Genomic DNA, 18,178 nt, shown 5'->3' on the forward strand with positions numbered 1-18,178 from the left:
AAATAAAATGATATGGGCTCTTTGTAGAACTGCGTCCTCGTCGCAGAGCCCGGAAACATTCTTATACCAGAATGGCTAAAAGTTCTACAAAGCTCGGGATCGGTAGCTAGAGTTATCTGCCCTTAGCACGGGCTCGGTTAAAGCTCGGTAAACACGGCGAGTTCATTGATCGTCGGCGTGGTTACAAAAATGTCAAAATTTGACATCAAGTCACATTAGATATATGTTGAAATTTATATTTTTAGAATCAGCTATATTTACTTGTTGTTTGTATCTAGTAATATTTCTCAATAATAGCATGTATCGGAAATAATTAGCAAAAAACATGAATAGTCACGCTTGATTGCGGGCTACACAAATTCTCCCCCTAAAAAATGAAAATCGTCGATTTAGGACGTCAAAATACATTTTAAGAAAATCCACTTGTTCCCTTTTCAAAACATCTTTTCAGTGCATTTTGGCAGACAAGGGAGTTTGAATATTTGAAAACAAATATTCCTGACAAATGGATGCTCATGTGCATGGATTTTGCAGAAAATTATTGCTGTCGGCACCAAGACGAGGCACAAAGCGCACACTGGACATATGAACAGGTGACGATTCATCCTATTGTAACCGGTCGTTTTGAGCCGGGTCGGTTATTCAAATTGTCTACACCATGACTCCAACGCTTGAGTTCCAATTCATAATTTATTAGTCCATAAAACACCCTAAAATAACAAATAACAACAGTAAGTAAAATAGTTACAATCTCAAAGTGGAATAATCCATCCCACAATAACACGACAGGTGTACGCACCTGACGCAACCGGAAGCATAACGCTTAGAACCTAAGTTTCAAGAGCACCTACTAACCCAGGCGTAATCATAAACGTTACAACTACTACTGAACTATACACATTACAGATCTGACAAAGTAGCAAGTGCGTAACGCTTATACAAACAATGACAATTTCTCATGTACATGGATATTCTTAAAAATGATGCTACCAACACAATATAAATGGAGCCATATAAAAAACCTACCTCTTCATTTGACGAAGAGGGCTCGACTCCCGGGGAGACAACCCGTACAATATTACAGCGCATATAAATGCTACAATAATAAAATAAACAATATTTACTAACATGTACTAGCACCGTATACTAACTACAATGTTTAATATAAAAGGCTAAATGCATAACGCCTATCAGCTAGACCAAAACGTTTATCCACACAGAATAAATAATAAGAAAGTGGCGGGAAATTCAATTTCTGGACAATCTTTACCAATAAGTAAATTATTTCAATTAATTTATAAAGGAAATAATTGACATTCAACATATCCATATATTACTACATACAATACAATATACATTAAAGTTAGAAATTATGAAGTACTCACAGTGATGTAGATTGGTACAACACGGATGCGCTAAATATATAGACGCAACATATACACGTCCACTCACAACGGTGCCTAGTACGGGAGTGACGCTACCCTAAAAAGCGCGGGTGCGCATTGACCCATGGTCACTCTACTATAAAAATAACTCTGACCTCTGACCTGTTAAACAGGTTTACATATACATATAAATAGCATACGATACAACTGCGTACACATATACATATGATAAATACGGAGCCTGTACATACACAGTAGTACAAAAATGGATAAATCTAAATAATACCCAAATGTCATTAAATAATGACACTGTTACACTATTATTGGTGTTTATTTCAGAAGATCATAAGCATGATTACCACTTTGTGTAACATACGGTAACAAAAGCAAATGAATTTCTGATGCAAAGTGGTCTGGAGATTATAAAAGAAATTCACTACTCTGATGGGGCACCTTCTCAATACAAATGCAAATACAACTTCATGGATTTGTCATCTAGCCAAGATTATTTTGGATTTGAAACGGAAAAGCATTTTTTTGGTTCGCGTCATGGGAAGGGGCCATGCGATGGTGAAATAGGGGTCATCAAACGTAGTGCGTCCCTGGGCGTGTCTTCACGTAGAGCTGTCATATCAAACGCAACAGATTTTTACAACTTTGCCAAGAACAACTTATCAATCCCAAAGGAGGGAAGTAGCCACTGTCAAAAGAAAAGATCATTTTTCTTTGTGAAACAGAATGACATCAACAGGAATCGCAATAGCAGAATGGAAAACCTGAAAACGTTAAAGGGGCCACAGAATGAGATGGGGGGGGGGGGGGGGGGGGGGGGGGGGGGGGGGGTTGTCAGCATCATAATCTCACTGGCACTTAGAAAATCAGCAATCTGAAGACCAACCCCAGGAATGGTTAATATACAATAATACATACATGTAAAAATCAACAAAATCAGATCTACTCAAAATATTTTACTTCTTCTGTACAATTCTGTACAAGAGCAATAGGTACCCGGCGAGGAGCAGGAGCAAGAGGGACTCGGCGAGGAGCAGGAGCAAGAGGGACTCGGCGAGGAGCAGGAGCAAGAGGTGCCAAGCAAGGAGCAAGAGGGACACGGCGAGAAGTGACAGCAGGAAGTGACACCAGTAGTGAAGGTGAATATGATGTAGACATGACAGAATGTGAAGGAACAAGAGATGCCCAGCGAGGAGCAAGATGTGCCCAGCGAGGAGCAAGAGCAAGAGGTGCCCAGCAAGGAGCAAGAGGGACATGGCGAGAAGTGACAGCAGGAAATGACACCAGTAGTGAAAGTGAATATGATGATGTAGACATGTCAGAATGTGAAGATGAAATCATATCGGAGTCAGACCATGAAACGGCGCAAGATTTAGATGATCCTGTCAGTAATCAAGAAACAAGGTACAATTATAATCATTGCAGAAATGTCTGCCCTTAGTTTTACTGAAAATTGCCTTATTTTTGCAATAAAGTAAAGTTACTATTTCAATACAGGTCATATTCCAACTTCTTCTTCCAAACTTGTAGCGGTCAAGACCAAAATTATTTATGAAAATATTATTACTGGTACAAATTGTTGAAAAATGAGACTATAAACTGAAGAACTTCAAAAATGGTGGTATTATATATATAAATATATTGTTTTCAATTGGTTTATGCAAGAGTTTTGTTTTTTATATATTATTTACAGTTTTACAAGTGACAGGGATGCATTGGACATTCTAAATATTGAAGTACCTGTATTGTTTGACAATGAGACTGATGAATCATACTGTGTCGACATGACAAGTGCTGTATTGGACTTCCTCAATTCCAGGTATGTATGGTTAAAGATTGGATCATAACTTTTCTAAAAGTAGGTAAGTTGCATACAGCTTGAAAAAGTAAACGCAGAATTTAAGAAAAATGCGGTATTGATCCGTGTTCAATACATGTTAATTAATTAATTAACTGGATTTAATTGTTTTTCCTGAATGTATTATGCAAAGGTAACCTCTCCTTGTCTATCCACAGCCTCATTGAAGAAAAGGAGCCGCCAGCCATGATGACTGATGACGGGCAGCCTCCAGTAGAGTCTATCCACAGCCTCATTGAAGAAAAGGAGCCGCCAGCCATGATGACTGATGACGGGCAGCCTCCAGTAGAGTCTATCCACAGCCTCATTGAAGAAAAGGAGCCGCCAGCCATGATGACTGATGACGGGCAGCCTCCAGTTGAGTCTATCCACAGCCTCATTGATGAAAATGAGCCACCAGCCATGATGACTGATGACGGGCAGCCTCCAGTAGAGTCTATCCACAGCCTCATTGAAGAAAAGGAGCCGCCAGCCATGATGACTGATGACGGGCAGCCTCCAGTTGAGTCTATCCACAGCCTCATTGAAGAAAATGAGCCGCCAGCCATGATGAAAGATGATGGGCAGCCTCCAGCTGACTCTACTGCAACCCCAGTTACAGGGTAAGGCAAAAGAAATAAATTACTTTGTCCTCAGGCTCTCCTTTATACTGTTTTTAGGAAAATGGCAGTTTTTATCTGGGGCACTACCCAAATTGATTTCAATCAAAATTTCTCATGTTAAACTTGGATTAAATAATGTCCATATGAACCCTCATATGTTTTTTTTAGCTCATCCAAGTGGTGGATATATTTTAATGGAGTAGTCTTTACAAAATGTTGATGCAGTGAACATGTCCCTTTAAGCCACATATATTCCTTTTCGATTGTCATCATGCCTGTTGACAATAGTCATTAAATAATATAGATCTATGATATGACAGCTGATTTATGAATACCCTTAAATATTCGATGAAAATGATATCATTATTGATACACTTGATTGTTATTGTCCCAAGCTGTTTTAAGTATGGTGATCATAGTTAAGTTAAATCATTTTTTTTAATCATTTGTTCAGGATTAATGTTGGAACACATGTTGAAATTCAACATGGTTCACAGCATTTACCAGCTGTTGTAAGTAACTCTGAAGTTGTGGCAACTTCCTAAAGTTTGCATGCTGTTATAGTTTGTACTATTTTTTTCAACTCGTTTATTAGTTGTTATTTGTTTTGTATGAATTAAAAATGAAGAAAATCAATAATGGTAGTAAAGGATAACAGGGAGAGGTACAGTTAAATTGTGTTTAAGTTTGAATTGTTTATTTTGCGAAAAAATACTGTGACTGTTTAATGCTATGTAAATTTTCATCAACCAGCTTCATTTCTTTATATTCTGTTCACTCATCAAATTAACTTTTCTTATCTTCTATTTTTAAAAGAATTAATTGTTTAAAAACTTTTTTCTTGTCTTAAAATTATCCCACACATATAGATATTGAACTTTGAAACCAAAATATCATGACAAGTTTTAACATATACCTAATTCCTTTGACAGGTTATTGATATGCAGCCAGATAAACTGCTGTGGATACAGTTCTTTGAAAAGAAGGGGAAGAAATCAAAATGGACCCTTAATTCCAAAAAGTTTTGTGCTGTTCTTAACGACATTGTCAGAGTTATTCCAGCCCCTGATCTCGTATGGGAAGGAGGCAGTCGATTTTAGAGTTATTCCAGCCCCTGATCTCGTATGGGAAGGAGGCAGTCGATTTTAGAGTTATTCCAGCCCCTGATCTCGTATGGGAAGGAGGCAGTCGATTTTAGAGTTATTCCAGCCCCTGATCTCGTATGGGAAGGAGGCAATCGATTTTAGAGTTATTCCAGCCCCTGATCTCGTATGGGAAGGAGGCAGTCGATTTTAGAGTTATTCCAGCCCCTGATCTCGTATGGGAAGGAGGCAGTCGATTTTACTACACATTTTAAGTGTCGGCCAAAATTGGAATTCGGGAAGGAGACTGAATTTTTGAATTTATCCTGCCTGCTTTAATTTCTATTTCTTGTACATCCTACCAAAATTTCTGTTAGCCATGCAAAATCAATCTCTCTTGTCACCTAGGCCACCTGATTGATTTATCCATGGTTTACTGATACAGCATAACACAATGCAAGTCATGTTTTTAAGGTAAAAGAAAAATCATTTGAAAACATATAACTATCTATTATAAAGACTTTATTAATAATCATATAAACATCAATGAATTATAATTCCTTTCATTCAAAATGTAATATTGTTGGAGTCAAAATTTAATGTAACAGACTGTCATGATCACTGATTTCAAATATTTTGAAAAGCATACTTTTTTTTGAAAACTTTAATAATGGTGTTTGTGATCATTATTTTTGTTTGTTGACTTTCTATGACTTGTCATTAACCGATGAAGATTACTAGTTGTTTTGTTGTGACAGTTATACATTCAAAAATTTCACAAAAACAATTTGTCATAAACTTAGTGTGACTTTTAGTGGAGAATGTCAATTAAGTTTCAATCTTACGTAAGTAATGGTGTCCAGATTTACCATTTGTGTCCCAGTTACTTACATAAGAATACTAATTTACAACTGAAATGATATAATAGTAACAACCAAATGATATGGGAAAGGTGTACACTTTGTATTCATTGGATTAATCAAATAATATATAGACTTGAATGAAGATAGAAGCGCCATATTCAAAATAAATATTCAATCTTACGTAAGTAATGGTGTCCAAATGTTTTTATCTGATATTTTTTTTTTTTTTAACATTAAACTTTTTAGAAATAGTTTTGCCTGAATATATAGAGACTGAGTTATAATTTAATTTTGTATGAAACACGCATTTTCATTGGCTGAAATAATTTTGTTATACCACCATAACAAAATTTTTGACGTTGCGAAATGTAACGTCATTTTTGATTGACTGATGACGTTGCGTAATAATTTATCACAGAAAAGAGTTCGCCAAAGAAAGTGAAATATCTTGGTTTGTATAAGACGAAATTAAATTATAAGAATTAACATAAATTATTTTTTCTGTTATACAGTCATAACATAAAAAAACTGGAGTGTACTCTCTTCATAAACCGCTTCGCGGTTTATTTAGAGTACACTCCAGTTTTTCTGTTATGACTGTATAACAGAAAAAATAATTTGTTAATCCTTAAATAATATACATTATATAAATAACAATTTAGTGTTTACTTTTAAGGTCTAGTGTGCTTTCTTGGACACCATGTTACTTACGTAAGGATTCATGTGGCTTCAATGAATTGGTAGATGAGGTTAAAACGATCCATTGTATTATCTTGCAGCATTTAATTCTTGAATTGTATATATGTCAACTACATAAAACTACAATTTGCTCTCAAATAAATTCATTTTGAAAATTCTGACCTGGTGTCGCACTATTTGTCCCAGTACTGAAGACTTGCTTATATTAAAACATAGTCAGAAACACCTATATATAATGCCCCTGTGATTGTTGCGAGGAGAGATGTTCTTCCACATTCAGTTCCTAAATTGTTGACTCATTCATTGCATGTGATGATTAATAGTCGGTCTCAATGGACCATATTTATGTAATAACACATAATAATGGCGACTGGTCAATTTTAACTAAAACAGCATATTTCTTAATCAAAACAAAAATTGCATTATTTAATATTAAAGTTGTTTGATAGATAAATATCTGAAATCTTCATGGTCAGTATGTCAACAATTTTTTATCAAATTCAAAAGATGTTGTTTGAGTGTTACCAGCTAGGTTGGTCTAATTCTAAAATACATTAGTTTTTAAGTGGTAAATTGTACTAAATACAGTGTACTTGAATATCAAATTATATAATTGTCTTTTATGAATCTTTATCAATATAGATTTAACATAAAGTAACAAAGTTCAACATGCATATGTATTAAAAATAAATAAACATTCTTAGTAGACTACACTACTGTTTTAGTAGACTACACTACTGTTTATTTCCAGAGTTGGGCCAGTCCCTGCCACTGATCATGAGGTCTGCATGATAATCCTAGACATAAAACTTACCATCAACATAATAAAATTAGTTCAAAGAAATGAATTGCCATATACATTTGTATATCCTATATTTTCAGAAATTGTCCACATGTTCAAATAGATTCAATGTTTGTTTCACATATATGAAATATGATAATATAATTTCAGGCAAAAATAAGCTTGTTTGTTATTTCAACTGATCATGAGTATAATAATATTTTTCCAATGATTGATTGATCAATTTGTGTTATGAGATACACAATCCTGATATCTGACCAACTTTTATGGGTAAAAACATTGTGAAATGTAATTTACTACACAGATCTTTCAGATTTCATTCCTAACAAAAGCTTTACCACTGACTAGAACTACTGGTAACAACACCATTGCCATGTAATCTTTTGATGAATGACTTTGTTCTGATCACATCCTTGTTATATAGAAATAACATCAAATTGAACTTTAAAAATTGCCTCTCATATAAAGACAATGAAAGTTCATATCTATCTGTCAGTTAATTCCATTAATCCAACAACTTTGAAAGAAAAGGATTTCCCAAAAACTAAAAGATTTTGCTTCAGTTTTCATTATCTACCTTCATTTATATATGCTACAGTTAACTTTTTTGGGGGTAATTTTATCTTCAAGTTCAAGGGAGTTCAACTATGTATAATATGCAGGTACTAAGGCAGTCTACGGAAACATGGCCATATGTATTGTAATTCGGAACACCTCCTATTTTTCTAATTCAAATTCGGAAATTGTTCCGAATGTGCAAGAAGTAGCAGTAGGCAACCTGCCAAATTCGGACGTTTCGAACCCAAAACGTTTCGCACCACGACGTTTCGCCCCCAAGACGTTTCGCACCACGACATTTCGCACCCTATGAAAAGACGTTTCGCACCCCGATTTTTTCACTTGTTTTAAACCTTAATAATAGTTAATGTGTTATTTTGATACTAACTCGATTCTATAGAACTAATATTTCAAGAAGCCAATCGTACGTATTATGTAGTCATCAATAATAGTAATTGATGATTTTTTACTATTTAAACAATAACTTAATAATAGTTAATGTTGTGTTATTTTGATACTATAGTCGTTAATATTGTTATCATTTTTTGTGGGGTTTTCTTTTTACAGGAAATTGGGCGAGTCTGATAACTGATATAAGTTTAATTATTTTCTATTTCAATAAACATGTTTCACTGGGGGCGAACCCTCCTTTTTATTTTATTTTTGTGGTGCGAACCGTCCCTGTTGGGTGCGAACCGACTTGGTGCGAAACGTGTTGGGGAAAGTGACAATGCACAGATCCTGAACCGGAACTTCTCGTTTTTACAATTCACTACGCATGGGCATACTTTACTACTGCTGTCGTCTGCTAGACTTGCGTCCGGGTTTCTTCTCCGAAGGATGTTGTTGATCGTATGATTATGATATATGCTATAATTCAAGGTTCTCTTGTTTTGGAAATCAAGTTGTTTTGACTTTGTCGTTCACAAGATGGGATACCAGAATCAGCTAACATAATGTATATTAATATATATATAATATGACCACTCACTGTGTAGGACTGAACTGTTACTGTGTATACAATGTGTAGGCCTATACATTGTTCATTGTCCAGTATGTTGTTTATCTGTTGACTAATTAATTGATTTGGAACTGTTACTTGTAATTGTGCACAATAACATATGCAACTTACTGTAACCCAGTCTTATATGTGTACATGTCTATGTATGTAAATCTGTATATGGTCAGGGTTATATAATCACGTGATCTTGACATCCGTGTTGTGTGTTTGACATATATGTTGACATTGACCTGGACTCGGGACATCTGCAATGCGACAAGTACGACACTGACCGGAACTCGCACTGCACGCTCCAATTTCCCGCCGGACATAACACTCTAACATCCGGTCTGATGACCGCACCATCATTATGTGTTTTGCTCGCGAGGGCGGGTGTGCCTAATGAGTGACCTGTGAGGAATGAGTGTCCTGTGAGAGTTTTTTCACGCCCCGCAATTCGTTAAGTGATATTTTTAAATATTTTTTTCTGTATCATACAGATGAACATCGAACCCATTAACATGCAAAATTTGACTTTGATTGGACGTGTGCATATTATGCATTTTTAACGACATAGTTACGGTGCAGTGCACATGCGAGTGTCCTGTGAGGTTTTCGCACGCCCCGCAGTTCATTAGACGATATTTTAAAATTATTTTTTCTGTATCATACAGATGAATATTAAACCTAATAACATGCAAAATTTGACTTTGATTGGACGGGTGCATAACATGCAAATGTAACGGCGAAGACGAAGTAACGGTGCCATAAAACTGCGAGTGTCCTGCGAGGAATGTGACCTGTGAGGAATGAGTGTCCTGCGAGTGTTTTTGCACGCCCCGCAATTCATTAAATGATATTTTAGAATTATTTTTTCTGTATCATACAGATGAATATCTAACCTATTAACATGTAAAATTTGACTGTGATACAACGAGTGCATACTATACAAATGTACCGGCGAACACGAAGTTACGGTGCCATAAACATACGAGTGTCCTGTGAGGAATGAGTGTACTGTGATTGTTTTTGCACGCCCCGCAACTCATAAAATGATATTTTAGAATTATTTTTTCTGTAGCATACAAATGCACATTGAGCCTATTACCATGCAAAAGTTGACCTTGATTGCACGAGTGCATATTATATAAATGCACCGTCAAAGTTACATTGCAGGGTGTCCCGCGAGGTGTTCGCACGCCCCGTGATTTTGTTTACCTTTCGAATACAGTGTGTACTAGGCTAACTAGTGAGTGTCCTGTGGCGCCGTGCCAACCTCGGGTACCTTGCCGCAGGCATGGTCACTGGTGATTGAACTGCTCAAACTTCAAAACTATGTCCGTTATATAAGAAATACAAATACACCTATTTTCTCCCAAAGTCCGTTTATAAGAATTATACAATAAATAACTTTATTACGCCTGAAATATACGTATTTTATCCCCAAGTCCGTATATAATACTTATTCAAAAAATTAACTTTATCATGCTCGAAATATACGTACATTTATGTATTTTCTCCCAAAGTCCGTTTATAAGAATTATACAATAAATAACTTTATTACGCCTGAAATATACGTATTTTATCCCCAAGTCCGTATATAATAATTATACAAAAATTAACTTTATCATGCTCGAAATATACGTATTTTCTCCCAAAGTCCGTTTATAAGAATTCTACAAGAATTAACTTTATTACGCCTACAATATACGTATTTTCTCCCTAAGTCCGTTTATAAGAATTCTATAAGAATTATCTTTATTACGCCTACAATATACGTATTTTCTCCCAAAGTCCGTTTATAAGAATTCTACAAGAATTAACTTTATTACGCCTACAATATACGTATTTTCTCCAAAATTACAATATTTGACAAAATAAAGACTAAAGGTCACCAATTCAATATTTTTGTAATATCTTTGTAACATTGCTCTCCGATTTGTCAAGCGGCAGGAAGTACAGAACAAACAAATATCATGTATTTTAAAATCTATTACTTGTTTTTCGTAGCATTTGCTAAAATGTACTTGTTGATAGTAATAGACATCGCGTATATGTACGAATTGTGGGGTGTGCAAAAACCGCACTGGACACTGCACCGAAAATGAATAAATTTTCGATGTTCATCTGTATGGTACAGAAGGAGTTAACAAAAAGTACTACTTATCGAATTGTGGGGCGTACAAAAACTCACAGGACACTCATTCCTCACAGGACACTCACATATATGTATTGCACCGTAACTTCGTCGGTATATTTGCATATTATGCACTCGTCCAATCAGAGTCAAATTTTGCATGCTAATAGTTTATATGTTCATCTGTATGGTACAGACAAAATAATTTTAAAATATCTTTTAATGAATCGCGGGGCGTGAAAAAACTCTCACAGGACACTCATTCCTCACGGGACACTCATTCCTCACAGGACACTCATTCTTCTCAGGACGCTCACATGTGTAATGCATCGTAACTTTGGCGGTACATTAGCATAATATGCACACGTCCCATTAAAGTTAAATTTGGCATATTAATCGGTTAGATGTTTATCTGTATGATACAGAAAAAAATATTCGAAAATGTCACTTAACGAATTGCGGGGCGTGAAAAAACTCTCACAGGACACTCATTCCTCACGGGACACTCATTCCTCTCAGGACGCTCACATGTGTAATGCATCGTAACTTTGCCGGTATATTAGCATAATATACACTCGTCCAATCAAAGTCAAATTTGGCATATTAATCGGTTAGATGTTCATCTATATGATACATAACAAAATATATTAAAATGTCACTTAACGAATCGCGGGGCGTGCAAAAACCTCACAGGACACTCGCATGTGCACTGCACCGTAACTTTGTCGTAAAAAATGCATCATATGCAGACGTCCAATCCATGTCAAATTTGGCAGATTAATCGGTTAGATGTTCATCTGTATGATACAGAAAAAAATATTTAAAAATATCACTTAACGAATTGCGGGGCGTGAAAAAACTTTCACAGGACACTCATTCCTCACGGGACACTCATTCCTCTCAGGACGCTCACATGTGTAATGCATCGTAACTTTGGCGGTACATTAGCATGATATGCACACGTCCCATCTTAGTTAAATTTGGCACATTAATCGGTTAGATGTTCATCTCTATGATACAGAAAAAAATATTTAAAAATATCACTTAACGAATTGCGGGGCGTGAAAAAATTTTCACAGGACACTCATTCCTCACGGGACACTCATTCCTCTCAGGACGCTCACATCGTAACTTTGGCGGTACATTAGCATAATATGCACACGTCCCATCTAAGTTAAATTTGGCATATTAATCGGTTAGATGTTTTTCTGTATGATACAGAATTTTTTTTTTTAAATATCACTTAACGAATTGCGGGGCAGATCAATCGATTAGATGTCCATCTTTATTATACAGCAAACATAATTTTAAAACATCAAAAAATGAATTGCGGGGCGTGAACAAAAACGCTCAAATTTTATTAATATGACAATATATCACCTGTCGACCTGTTTGTGAGTGTACATTACAAGTTTTCAGACTGAGATTAACAAATTCTATGTATTAATAACAGTTTACCATTATATTTGGTTATATATTATGTATAAGTTATATTGTTCAATTCTATATTAATACGTCTAACTCAAGTAGCTTAAACAATGCATTAAGTTATCATATGTGCGTAAATTACATGTAAAAGGAGCAGCACAAACCGGCCCGCACATTTAAGAAAAAAAGGTTTCAGCAGTTTAATTAACAGTGATCCATGCCTGCGGCAAGGATATATAACTAACACGTCAAGGTACCCGAGGTTGGCACGGCGCCACAGGACACAGGTGGTACATGTGTATAACCATCGGTAAATGGGGGGTGCGACCAAATCGATCAGCACCGTAACTTTGTCGTAAAAAATGCATCATATGCACACGTCCAATCGAAGTCAAATTTGGCATGGTTATGGGTTAGATGCTCATCTGTATGAAACAGAAATTTTTTTTTAAAAATATCACTTAACGAATTGCGGGGCGTGTAAAATCACTGACAGGACACTCATTCCTCACAGGACACTCGCGTGTGTAGTGCACCGTAACTTCGCCGATAGATTTGCATATATTTGCATTATATGCCCTTGTCCAATCATAGTCAAATTTTGCGTGCATATATGTTCTATGTTCATCTGTATGCTAGAGAAAAAATAATTTTAAAATGTCTATTAATGAATCGCGGGGCGTGAAAAAACTCTCACAGGACACTCATTCCTCACAGGACGCTCACATGTGTAATGCATCGTAACTTTGCCGGTACATTAGCATAATATGCACTCGTTCAATCAAAGTCAAATTTGGCAAATTAATCGGTTAGATGTTCATCTGTATGATACAGAAAAAAATATTCGAAAATGTCACTTAAAGAATTGCGGGGCGTGAAAAAACCTCACAGGACACTCGCATGTGCGCTGCACCGTAACTTTGTCGTAAAAAATGCATAATATGCACACGTCCAATCAAAGTGAAATTTGGCATGGCAATGGGTTCGACGTTCATCTGTATGATACAGAAAAAATTATTTAAAAATATTACTTAACGAATTGCGGGGCGTGAAAAAACTCTCACAGGACACTCATTCCCCACAGGTCACTCATTAGGTGGACCGGCGAGGGCAACACATCGTAGGAATCATAATACTAGCCTTAGCTGCAAAGCTACTGAAGGATCGGGGTGCCGGATAGTCTGGTAAGCACAGCATATATGAGTAAACGTGTTTGTGTGTGAGTGTGTTAATTCTACTTTCGGTTTACCTGTATTTAATATTCGTATAGTCCGTTTCATTGTTCTGTGAGTAAGAATGTGTTTGTATATTACAGGTTTCTTGTATAAAGGAACCCGATGAAAGGAATAAAGTATGTTGCAGAGAATCGTTGTCCGATTGATCTTTAAAAAGAGCCTCATGTTACAATGGCGCCCAACGTAAATTGATAAAGAAACCAGACGGTATTCCGGCCAAGAGAGTCCCTTTGCTGGAACAGACTATAGAGGTGGCGGAAGTGACCAACATGTGTTGTTTTGACGTCCGTGAGACTGATGAGTGATGTACAGTACCTGTGATTCGTGGAGAGATGGAGTCGAGGACGCCTCTTTCAGGACCGGGGACCAAGGGATGAAAGCGGAATGAACTTTTGAAAGTGACTTTTGTTGTATATTTCATGTGTATTTGATTATGTTGTGTTAATAATATGTATTTTGTGAGTAGCAACTGAGTGTAAGTATGATGTGTTAGGCCAGGGATAACTGTATTTATATCCTGTGCTTGTCGGGCTATCTGGTTAATCCTATATGATTTATATCTATACCGGGTTGCAAATTCTGTCGTCTATATATTTATACTCTATCTAGATCTATTTCTTTTTGCACATAGATTATTAACAAAAGCTTGCAATCACGTACAAGACATTTTGACTGTTAATGACTGATTTGACCAAGTTATTTGTTGTGTGTCATGTATTGTATGTTGTTGAATATTATATAAAGTACTGTGAATTTGAATTGCAGCTAGTGTAATCCATATCTTGCGAATTTCAACCCAAGGCAGACCATTGTGTACCAATGCAGTTTTCGAGAGATAACATGTATTACAGCAACAGGTTGACAGACAGTAGCGGTTTGGAGTTGTGAGTAAAACTGCATGTGCATGGTTCATTTATTTTGTAGGTGATGAATAGCAAGTTAAGCAAATATGTAGATAAACCCATTTCTTTCAGTGGTGATTTGAGTAGGAAACCAATCATTTTGACTAGTAGCAAGGGGTTTTCTTTGAAACGAAATGTGGATATTGCTAGCAAGATAGGTGTAGGTATTGAATTTGTTTGTAAGGCAGGTGCAAGATTTGCAGATTATTTACCCTGGTTACATAAAAATTTAGAAGCGCGAGTAAATGTTTTAGGAAACATTGTGCTGTATATATGGTTAGGTACCTGTGACCTCACTGTTAAGCAGGGTAAATTTATTAGTCTGAGGCATTCCTCCGATACATGTGCCCAAAATTATCTTGTCCATTATATTACAGAGTTTAGAAAGTTTGTAGCAAAGTTTCCCACTGTAAAGTTGGTTTTTGTAGAAATACCTCCATACTCAATAGTGGAATGGAATCGTAGCAAGGGTCATTGGAATCCAGAGTCATTTCGTGATCAAGACTTTGTATTGAGAAGTCGAGTTACCTGTTTGAATGATTTTTTGCATTCTATTAACAGTGACTTGGGGACAAGGTCACCCTGTCTTAGGGTTGATTTGTTGAAATATAGGAAATCTCGTAAACAGGAGGGTTACAGAGTTTCTATTCATTTTCCTTTCTACAAGGATGGAATTCATCCCGGCACATTGTTAGCAAGATGTTGGATGAAAAAGTTTGTGGAAGCCATTCTGACTGACTGTCTATAGATAGACTTGGAATATCTATTGTTTTTCATTGGATTGCTTGTATTTTGTTGTGTATTTTCAAGTAGATTGTTTAAAGAATGCACACTACGTCACTGGCATGGCAATAGACTCAAGTACCTTGTAGGTAGGGGTCGCCCAATCACTCGGAAACTTGTGTCAGTATATTGTTTATGCCAAGTGTAGGCGTGTCACTATTTTTCTTCATTTTTAATATTGTATATATTGTAGGTAATAGTTGAAGTTACTCCACCTTAACATTTGGATTAGTTGTATATATCAGTATTTTTTCAAACTAAACCAACATGTCTCTGACACAAGAGGAGTTGCACATGATCAGTGTATTGAGTAAGAGTGGAAAGTTCAAAATAACTCCATTAGTCCAGTTACCCTCTAGTACTCCTTATAAGAAAGAACCAGATTTCGAGGAATTCACTGATACAGAAGATGAGAGTGAACTTCCAGGAATAGGTAACAACCTTCAAAAAGGTGCTTTGGTACCAAATAGGGATGTAGGACACTTGTCTGGTAGTGTGAATGAGGGTCGTGATCATTATGCTGTTCAAGGAGTTCCCAAGATACCACCTTTCTCTGGTGAGGATCTTAAAGGGGATGTGACCTTTGGAGAGTGGCGATATGAGGTACGCTGTCTCCAGCATGATCCAGTTTTTCTCAGAACCTACTCATGCAGGCTATCAGGAGATCATTAAAAGGGGTTGCTAGGCGGATGCTTAGGTCTTTGGGAGAGACAGCCACTGTAGGAGATATTTTTAGAAAAATTGGATACTTTGTTTGGTGATGTGTCTACAAATGGAATGATAATGCAGGAGTTTTTCAGTTGTTATCAATTGAAGGATGAGAGTGTTACCAATTTTGGGTGTCGGTTAGAAAACATGCTTCAGGTAGCAATTGAGGGTGGTTATTTAGATCGAGCTGCCAAGGGAGAGCTACTCCGGCACAAGTTTTGGACATCTTTGTCCTCAACAGAGCTCAAAAGCCAGACTCGCCATAAATATGACTCTTTAAAGAGTTATGATGAACTCTTAAAGGAAATTCGTAGGGTTGAGAAAGAATTGAATATAACACCAAGGCAACCCAGTTCATCAAATGAGAGTGCCAAGGGCAGTAGTGGCAAGAAGGCTCATCAGCATGTTATTACAAATAGTTCTGAGTCAGAGAGTTGGAATAAAGATATTAAGGTCTTGGAGAAAAAGATTGATGATAGGTTGCAGAAGATGGATAATAAAGTAGATAAGATCTGGGAAGAGCTTAAGAAACCCTATCAGGGTAACCAGAGAGGCCGCGGGGGAAATAACAGAGGTTATAACCGTGGCAGGGGTAGATTTAGCAACAATGGACAGAATAAAGAAAGTCAGAAAGGGAATAACCCAAACGAGTAGAAGTCTCTACTGGTGGCCATGTGGGGACCTTATCTGATAAACAGAAAGGCCAAATCTTGTTGGATAGAATGGTGGGGGTGTCCAATGAGGGTACAATTCTTATTGAAGGTGTTGAACTCCCTGCTTTGATTGATAGTGGATCAATGGTCACTACCATATCAGAATCTGGTCTTTGCAGGTTACCAGGAGAAAATCAGTTACTGAATTTGAATGAACTTGGTTTGGAAGTGTCAGTAGCTGATGGGTCACCATTAGGTTACCTTGGATATGTGGAATGCAGTGTTAAATACCTTTCTATCAGAAGCTGAGTTCTTTGTGCCTATTTTGGTAGTCCCCGACACCAAATTCAATGCTAAGTGCCCAGTGATAATCGGTACTAATGTAATTAGGCAGTGTAAAGATCTTTTGACACAGGAGGGTTGTGATGTACCTCCAGAGTGGAAACTAGCAGTAGCTAGTATCCAGGCTAAAACTTTTGTGGTCAAAACTCTAGGTAAAAAAATGGTAAGATTAGATCCCTATGAGTCTGTAGTTGTTCAGGGAAGGGCTACAGGTTTAGATACAAGCATGGGTGAAGTTGTAACTGAAAACTTGGATACTGGTCTGAGTTATGCAGTGTGCCCACGTGTAGTGAAACTGGGTAAAAATGCTCATGTAGCTAGGATACCAGTAAAAATTTGCAATATTACTGCAAAACCAATGATTATTAAACCTGGGTCTAACTTATGCCAAATACAAGAGGTCAAGGTAGTTGATAGTCTGGGTACTGATTCGCCTAGCCAGAGTCGGGACACTAAGACAACCAAATCTGTACCTGAGGATTTGGGGGCTACTATAGCCACAGATAACCTAAGTGAAGACCAGCTGTCTCGGGTAAGAAAAACACTTACAAGCTGGTCGCATGTGTTTTCCACGTCTCCCTCTGATCTAGGTAAAACTAGTTTGACTAAACATGAGATAGAATTATTGGACGAGACACCATTCAAACAGCCCTATCGAAGGGTTCCACCTGGCATGTACGAAGAGGTACGCCAGCATCTGAAAGACATGCTTGATGCTGGGGTAGTTAGGGAATCGAATAGTCCATTTTCTTCCAATATAGTGCTGGTTAGGAAGAAGGACGGGTCTCTTCGTTTCTGTATTGATTATAGAATGCTTAATTCTCGAACCAGGAAGGATGCCTACATGCTTCCTCGGTTTGATGATGTGATTGACACTTTGAATGGGTCTAAATTCTTTTCCAAGCTAGATCTTAGGTCGGGGTACTGGCAGGTTGAGGTCAAGGAAGAAGACAAACCAAAAACTGCATTTTCTGTTGGGAATCTAGGATTCTATGAATGCAACAGAATGGGGTTTGGTCTGACCAATGCTCCCGCAACTTTCCAGCGTCTCATGGAGAAGTGCATGGGAGACCTGCATTTGAGGGAGTGCTTAGTGTTCATAGATGATATACTGATATTTTCCAAGACT

The 18,178-nt window shown here is 37.0% G+C and overlaps 1 long non-coding RNA gene across 1 annotated transcript; it reads right to left on the reverse strand.

The window, feature by feature from the left end:
- Positions 1-676: 676 nt before the first annotated feature.
- LOC117321186 lies at positions 677-1,696 on the reverse strand. The gene is made up of 2 exons (XR_004531231.1): positions 1,027-1,696; positions 677-710 (listed from the first exon to the last, which is right to left on the reverse strand). It is a non-coding gene; the product is annotated as an uncharacterized LOC117321186 (long non-coding RNA).
- Positions 1,697-18,178: the final 16,482 nt, after the last annotated feature.

This window comes from Pecten maximus, unplaced genomic scaffold, assembly GCF_902652985.1.
Source record: "Pecten maximus unplaced genomic scaffold, xPecMax1.1, whole genome shotgun sequence".
NCBI classification, from domain to species: domain Eukaryota; kingdom Metazoa; phylum Mollusca; class Bivalvia; order Pectinida; family Pectinidae; genus Pecten; species Pecten maximus.